Source organism: Aphelocoma coerulescens, chromosome 3, assembly GCF_041296385.1.
Source record: "Aphelocoma coerulescens isolate FSJ_1873_10779 chromosome 3, UR_Acoe_1.0, whole genome shotgun sequence".
NCBI classification, from domain to species: domain Eukaryota; kingdom Metazoa; phylum Chordata; class Aves; order Passeriformes; family Corvidae; genus Aphelocoma; species Aphelocoma coerulescens.
Window position 1 is genome coordinate 76,570,425 of NC_091016.1, and position 8,845 is coordinate 76,579,269.

The 8,845-nt window shown below is 37.6% G+C and overlaps 1 long non-coding RNA gene across 1 annotated transcript; it reads right to left on the bottom strand.

The window, feature by feature from the left end:
• Window positions 1–1,784: 1,784 nt before the first annotated feature.
• LOC138107309 (uncharacterized) lies at window positions 1,785–8,456 on the bottom strand. Its single transcript, XR_011149395.1, has 3 exons — window positions 8,331–8,456; window positions 4,892–5,016; window positions 1,785–2,268 (listed from the first exon to the last, which is right to left on the bottom strand). It is a non-coding gene; the product is annotated as an uncharacterized lncRNA (long non-coding RNA).
• Window positions 8,457–8,845: the final 389 nt, after the last annotated feature.

An 8,845-nucleotide genomic window follows, 5' to 3' on the forward strand; every position in this document is an offset into this window, starting at 1 on the left:
TAGGTAGCCTCTCTCCTCCTCCTCAGAGCTGGGACGGGGTGGGGCTCCCTCCTCCAGGGCCTCTACCTCAGTGGAAAAAGTTCCAATGTGTTCTGATGTTGAAACAGTCCAAAAAAGAAGAAGGGAAAAAAAATGAAGTCCCAGGAAAACAAAAGTTCAACTCTCTGTCTCCCTTCAGAGAAAAGGAAAGCTGAAAGCTGGCTGGAAAGCAAGCAAGCAGGGTGCTTCCTCCCACTCCTGCCTCTGCTGAACGCAGAGAGAGTTTTACCTGTGTCCTTGAAACATGGAGGCAAACTGCAAACTGCTTTGAAAGTTTTGCTCGGTTTTGTCTCTCTCCCCTCTCAGGCTCAGTTTAAAGGCATAGAAAGGCACAAAATTAATTTCTGGGCATAGGGCAGCAATATGGGATACACATCCTAAAGTCACCCCAAGACACACTGACTCAGGAAAATGGAGTGGACAACTGAGAGTTTATACAGCAAATTTAGACACTTAATCTCATCAATCTGAGCTCTAAGAGGCTATAATTTATACATGCCTATGAAGAAACTGTTTACTAGGATAAATTTCAGACTGCATTGTTGGCAAATTGTTCACACAGTAACTGTTTCTAGTATTTATGCTTTCATAAGTAGGAACACTTCACTGTCTCTCTAATTGAATGATATCCAGAGTAACATTCTGGAGATACTCTCACGGTACTTTCCAACACAGCTTTTCAAATCCTTTAAATAGGATGTATACAATCAAGTATTTGTATGTCAATACATATGTGTATATGTGTGTGTGTTTTGCATGAATGATGTGCTCTTGAAAGAGCCATCGTAAAAAAGGAGAACAAAATAAAAAAAGATTAATCAGAGGATCACAAACGAGATATATGTGGAGATTTGGCCAGAGTAGCATACATCTCTCATTACACGACTGACTACTTTAGCATCTAACTGAACTCAACTGTGCTGTGTTGACAAGGGTCTGGATAACACCTGGAAATGCTGGCTCTTCCTTGGCAGCAAGAGAAGCTTGCTGGTAGTAAGTATCTTTCAAACAGTAAATTTTAAAGAACATATTTGTAACCTCCAATTCCAAAATGTATTTTTTAAATGATCAAATTTTGGAGCAGGAAGGCATTATTTATTGTGTTTCAGCAAAGCTGCTAAATGAATCCCTGCTATTACTGAGGAGAAAAAAAGAAACATTCTTCCTATCTACAAAGGAACAGAAACACTGCTGCTGCTGTTTTCCCAATTACACTGTGTGCCCTGTGGCCTGCCATGGATATGACCTCAGCCGAGACTCTGTTGACACTTCATATTCACTTCTTACACAAGAAAAGAAGAATTTTCCACATTACTGCTGGTAGAAATTTTACACTCAGGAGCCAGCACTATTTTTATAACACAATGTGAAAAAAAAAATTATGTTTAACATAAATTGTAGGAGACACAGAGTGATGAGAAAGTCTAGAGGAATTTCAGACAGGAAAAGGAAAATTAAAAAAGGATGGGAGTCCTATTTTCAAGCTATTTATAAAAATATTCTGTGCACATAGATTTTTAAATAAAGAGACCATGCTGTAAATAGTCATGAAAAACTATAGAGATTTCTACTGCCTCAGGGAACAAGAAGAAAATCTAAATAAGCAAGAAGATGTAGAAAAGCTCCCTCCATATTCTAGATATAACATCTGATATCTAATGCCTTTATATTAGAGACACATTTATTAAACAAACCACACAATAGTTGTTTTTTTTTAACATGTTAAAAAAGAAATCATCCCCACATGCCCCATCTAACATTTTGCTGGTATGTTTTAAAGTAATATTACTCTAATAATACACATTGCAGAATTGTCTGCAGAATACTGTGCCCCAGAAGAGACAGAAGATGCTTCTAGTTCCCAGCTCCCAACGTATTGCCCACAGTAAGCATCTCCAATGAGCAGCATCTCCAGGTCATGCGCCCCAAGGTCAGATACCAGTGAAGGAGAAGTGATCCCCCAGCACAACAGGCTTATATTTGAGGCAGCAAGTTCCATCATCTTGCTTTGGAGCCAGCGGGACCTTGTTTCGAAACAAAAATCTCTCCAACTACAAATTATGGATCACCTTAACTCTCAGTAAGAGGTAGGGCTTCATTTTAAATTCTAGAGCACTGAACAATGTGGGGATGGAGTACAAGGCCTGTGAGGGTCAGCTGAGGCAATTGTGATGGTTCAGCTTCAAGAAGAGATGGCTTCAGAGGCACCTAGAAGCAGTTTTTCTATATCTACAGGAAGCAAGAGACAAGACGGACCCAGGTTATTCACAGAGATCCACAGAGGTAAATCAAAGACAGTGATCACAAAAAGCCAGAGTATATTCAAATTGCACTAAAAAAAAAAAAAAAAAAAAAAAAAAAAAAAAAAAAAAAAAAGAGAACTTTTCACTGGGAGAGTAATTAAGTATTGCAATAGGTTTCCAATAGAGCCTGCAAAACCTCCATCAATGAAGGCTGGAGACACCAAAGCCCAGGTGTCTGAATCCAGTGTCCAATCCACTGTGAGTTGTGAGCAGGAGATTGCAATAGAAACTTTCACATGTACCTTCCAAATAAGATGACGATTTTCTGAATTTCTTATTTGCTCAAACACAATGCTCTACATGCCTAATCTTCTGCACTTTTACATGTATCAAAATATTATGCAAATAGTTGTTGAAATACTTTCACGGCTACTAAATAAACAAGAAAGAGTAAAACTGAATTAGGAAAGTTATAGGAGAATAACTGAAATAAATACAAAATATGAAAGAAAGGGGATAGTCTAGTAAGAGGATTGGGAAAAAACTTTTCTGCTAAGGATAGGAGGAAGGAAGCAGTAAGTTTGGGTCCCAAGCAACACTTTCAGAAAAGCAAAAAAGGAAAAAGAAAAATGTGCAGTGGAAAAAGCAATGTGAAAATTACATTAACAAATTAGCTAGTAGTCTAACTAGCAGCAGAAATACACGAAAGTTTACCTATGATTTGTGGGAATTGACTCAATGCTTTTTAAATTTTTAGAGGAGGATGACTGCTGTTTGAAGTCATTTTAGGTGGGAAAGGGACAATACACTTGTTTGAGCCTTGTATACCATCTCTAGTGCCCAGCAGCCACTAGGTCAAGTAACAGAAAGAAGAGGTAGGACCTCCAGTGCCAGCCAGCTGCAAGACAGACCCATCACTGGCCACAACCAAGCCTTTCAGCAATGGTAGTAGCACCTCTGGGATAATGTATTTAAGAAAGGGGAAAAAAAACCCTAAAAGAGCGACTGCAGCCAGAGAAGGGGAAGAGTGTGAGGAGTCCTCTCTCTAAGGAGGAAGAAGTGGCAAAGACAACGTGTGGTGAACTGACTGCAGCCTCCATTTTCCATTCACCTGCCCTACTGGTGGGGAGGAGGTAGAGAACTCAGGAGTCAAGTTAAAGCTGGGAAGAAGAGAAGGGTGGGTGAAAAGTGTTTTAAGATTTGGTGTTATTTCTCATTATCCTCCTTTGATTTTCTTGGTAGTAGATTAAAATAATTTGCCCAAGTCAAGTCTGTTTTGCTTATGATGGTAACTGGTGAGTGATCTGTTCTTTTCCTCATCTTGACCCACAAGCCTTCTGATATATTTTTTCTCCCTGGTCCAACCAACAAGGGGAGTGATAGAATGGCTGTGGTGGGCACCTGGCATCCAGCCAGGGTCAACCCACCACACCTATACACCACAAAGGAAATTTAAGGTACCTTACGACCAGTGGTGAATTTATTTTTAACAACAAAATCTCTATAAAAAGAGCTCTGCAATTTTCTGCATCATTCAATTTCTGGTAAAAAGAACTGGGAAACACTCCCACAGGAAGAGGAGGGCAAGGCAGATTCATTCAGTATAAATGACTCTCCGATTGGTGCATGTTCTTAGAGTTCCCTTTTGAATCTTATCAAGGGGGGCCCTAGCTACCAAAGCTAGAATCTTTCCCTGTAGTTTACAATATGATCCTGGATGAGCAAATACGCCTCTTCCTCCAGCTACTGTGACTGAGATGAGCCATTCAATAATTTTTTCTCGCATCATATCAGAACACACTTTTTAATAAGGTGTGCCTGAATTAGTCCCACATAGATGCAGCTACTTTAGTATTAGCGTTTGGATCCTTCATGCATTTTCAGAGCAAACGCTTTGATCGTTTCTTTCTCCTGTGCTTCCTTTGTCTCCACATTGTGAACCAATCTCATGAACTTGATATGTTTCTGATGAGAGGTAAGTGGAGATATCTGCTTAACAAGTACCTCTAGGATACTCCCGCTGCTTTGTCGGTTTATTAGACCAGATTGGTGCTTGCCTGAAAATAAAATTAAAAAATTTAAAAAAAAAATCAAAGCCTCGCATTGATAAAAAAATCCCACATTGAGTATCATGTACATATGAAGTATTCAGTAGGATTGGTTTCACTCCGTAGAACTGCTTCTGTTGTTCTGTCCTACATGGTAACATGCATATAGCAAATTAGTCCAGAATTAGGCTTGCTTTAAAGCCTTAAATTGCCAAGTAATATATTAGAAATAAAAAGAAATTAAAGTCCTAGGCATAAAACCTAAATCAAGAAGGACAGAATAAAAGATTCTTAACTGTTTTGCAATACTAGATTTAGCAACTGAACCATCAAAAAATAAAAAAAAACCAAACAATTCATGTGAGATTGAAAAGAACCAATCATCATAAAATACTAACTTGTGGAAAATCTAAGGACATGAGCCTGTGCATCAGATCACCTCCAGGAACACTATAGAAGTAGGTATAATGCTGTTTCAGTGCACACCAACATAATAACAAGCATAATTTAAAAAATGCAGAAAACCTCAGAAGTCACTAATTCTCATTTGTGTGTAATTACCTGTAAAATATCTGGATAAGTTTGAATCATTCAAGCCACTGATGTTGTCCATGATCAACCATTCTTAATAAACATACATGATCAGGAACTGTTCTGCTTTCTTAGCAGTGAGCTTGTAGAATTATCTGCAGAGACAAAAGCAGTAATAGGAAGAGGATATAGTATGCCCTGTGGAGTATTACTAGGCAGTACATTCATTAAACAGCTCTTATGATGCCATAAATGCTTTAGTCATAAGAACCAGACATAAAATCTCAGACTTCCTAATACTCCAATAGGGACTACTTTGCTTTTTGCAATAGACAGTTCCTCTTTTCAGAAAAACATACCAGTACCTATTTCTTTACTAATGCAACTGTTTTTGTTATGGAATATGCTCAGAATGTCGCAATTTTATATATTTTATTACAGCTTTTATACATTAGATTGTCATGATAGGATTTTAAATCATTCACCTAATTAAAGCTATGCTAAAGAAATATCTCATGACATTATAAGGGAACAAAATTCTGAAAGGAATTACGGAATTGCAATGCTGTAACAGTCTGGAGCTGTTTTGCACATAGTGTTTCATGAAATTAAACTGTTCCCGTATTTTACAAAGACAATACAAAAAATATCTCAACCTGCAGAGTTAACGGGGAAACACAGCTGACTCACAAAGGAAGCAGATTTGTCTCTTGTCTAAACAACAGGTGAGCGGTGACTGAGAGAATAATGACTTAGGGGACTCTGTATATAAGGAGTACACTGATCTGTTAAAAAGAGCATGTAAGGGACCAAATTTGCATAGATTATCTCAGCTAATACTCATTTGTTCTTGTAGGAAATCTATAGTCTAGCAGAAACAGTTATGCATGTAGTTAACCACACATTGTAGACTCAGATTTGACTACTACACATGACATTTCCATTAGTCCTTTAAAGTGTTCATTAATTAATCAGTTGCCATTTAAAATAAAACAAAAATGACTGACCAATTGAAGCAGATGAGAAGTGTTTAGAATTTGGCAGTATATAAAATAAAAATCAACATATAAATATAAATATATAGATATAAATTTTTTTTTTAAATGTATGAAATATAAACAGTACCTACTCATCCTGAAGTTTAGTGTAGGTTTTGGCCTAGCATACAACAGTCAGTTTACATGTGTCTGTATTGACTTCTGAGATCCAGCAGCACTAGTCTCTGATCCCTTGTCTAGTCCCATCCCTTCAAATGGGCATGTCCTTCACTTTGGGAGTGTAGATAGTAATACAACTGAGGACAGTAAGCCTTAGTATCTCTGGTTGTATGCATTAGGGAGTTTAGCGAGTGCATAAAGGAAAGTAACACCAAAAAAGCTACCAGGATTGCAGATCACAATGTTATTCAATATGCAGGACTTCTTTCTTCCTCTCAAACCAACTGCTTCTGTTGCACTGTTTTATGATTTCAAGTCAGAGTCAGGGTATTTTGTCTGGGTGGTTTGTATTTCTGTTATTCTTTCAGAAGGAACAATATTCATTGCTTTGAGGGGTTCTGCATCAACTGGAAGCAGAGGTTATAACATATAGTGATATTAAGCATATTTTGGTAGCCATGGAATTTACCATATTTGTTAGAATATGAAAGATTAAGAGTTGGAAATTACAGAGCTTGAAAAATCACTACACAGAAATAGTAATATTAGAATTTACAATAGATTTGAATAAACATATTAAAAACATATTGTAGTCCCTGTTGTAGGATGGAAGAGTTGATGCCTGTTTTCAGGGCTTTCTCCAATAATCGTTTTTTCTTCGACCCGCAAAAGATACATCATGCAGACAACTGCCCCCAAGAGACATTGTTAAGTTAATATTCTCAACTGCTGTGGAAATCAGAAACTCTCTTTTTTTTTCTTGCTTATTTTTCCCCTATTCCTCTATATTGAGCAGACTGGGTGTTCATTAGAGACACTGGTATCTTGTTAAGGTTTTCACAGATTTTAGCTGTACTTGAGATGGATTTATGCTTTCATTCTTTTATTCCAAAGGTGTAATACGGCATTAATTCTTTTCTGGTTGTACCTCATGGGCCAGTCTTTTTAAGAGGTTTTTTTTTTTAAGAGGTTTTTTTTTTTTTTTTGAAAATATCAGAGGGAAAAGGTACTCCAAATCAGTTGTCATTGTGCAGCTACCTTGTATGAAGAGCTATTTGGAGGAATAAGATTATGAAATCTTGCTCAAATTTTACTCAATATTTTTTATAATATTTTACAAACACACTGAAGACTGAATAGTTTCACTATGTTTCCCTAGTCATGTTCTAGCTGATCAACTTTACACAAACTCCTCCTTTAGAACATAGGAAATGTTTCTTGAGTATCTTTGGGATTACTGGCATTATTTACCCTATCCTTCTCCTCTGGGCCTTACCAGTCCCAGAAATCTGCTTCCATATGGATTTGAGATCTTTAACATGCAAGCAAGATACAGATTGACATATCAGTTCTAATAGTGTCGATGTGAAATGACACATTGAAAAGAAAATCTCTGCAATGTATGCAATTATCACTTCTCAGTGGACGGGCTACTATATTTTAGGGCTATGGTCATCACTCAAGGCCGATGTAATACCTGTGCCCTGAAAAAACCCACAAAATTACATGTATCTGTGATTTTCTGATTTTGAAGGTTTTCTTGAATACTTCCTAAGACAAGGTTATTGCAGATTTCCACTCTTTGTTTCATTCTCATATTTTATGATTTTAAGAGCGATTAAAACACTTTCTACTCTTTGATATATTTTCATATGTGGTATTTAAATATAAAAATAAAAACTCTTTAAAATACATGAATTTTATAGACTAGAATAGAAAGAATAGAATATTTCAGTTGTAAAGAACCTAAAATGGCCATTTAGTATACCTGCCTATTTATGTATAAAGTATGTCTGTATGTTTGTCTGCATTTTTATTTGCACATAACATTGTTTTCAGTCATGATTATCCATAGTTGCTTATTCCTAGTTAAATGATACAATATATTTCTTTTTATTAAGTTTATTTACTATGAATAAAATAATAGCCAAGTTCTGTGACTAAGTTCTCTATTTTCAGGATTTGTCCAATTGACTTCAGTGTTCATTGCGCTTCAATAAGTCTCTGTAAAATCAATAATAGTTGAGATATTTCTTCACTCACACTCTTAACTAATGTGATGTTATCACTCACCAATTCTTTTTTTTTGCATTTGGAGCACCTTCATGATTTTTGTCCTTTGGATGCCTAGCAAATAGTGAGATACAGGCAATATTTGGGTAGATTAAGAAGAAGAGAACCTGTATTTGGTAAATCTAGCAAAATGCAGGAAGGCAAATGTCTTGTCTTGAATTTGAGATTTAATTCTGTGGTGATGCGATGTTTTTATTGTATGTTTGTATGTTCTTGGTACCCTAATGGTTTGTCCTTACCTTCCCCACTTCTACTCCCACTTGGTCTGCCCCAGATCCAAGCCGCTCCCCAGGTGCTCCCAAAAATGGTTATCCCCTCCCCTTGTTCTGGTACCTTCCCTGCAAAACACCCAAACTCCTCCCGAAGTTCTGGACTATTCTCTGCCAGTCACCAAAGCCCTCCCTAATTACCCTTATATGGTCCCCATCAATCCCCTGAGACCCTGCCACCCCCCCGGTACCTCCCCTCTTGGAAATCCCCCTAAACCTCGATGCCCCATTGGGGCATGTGACCCCTCTCCCTCCACCCACCACAACCATTGGACCAGATGTGAGTCCTTCCCTCCAGTGTCCCTCCCTCCTGATTCGCCTATTGGTCCCTAGTTGGGTTACTCCCCTTGTTCAACCCCCCTTTATAAGGTATGGTCACCCTGTAACTACTGCTTGTCCGCCGTGGATTCCCTTCAATCCAGTTGGGTTACCTCCTCTGGCAAGCCTCCCTGATACTTTTTATCTTTGCCTTCATCAAGGGCTGC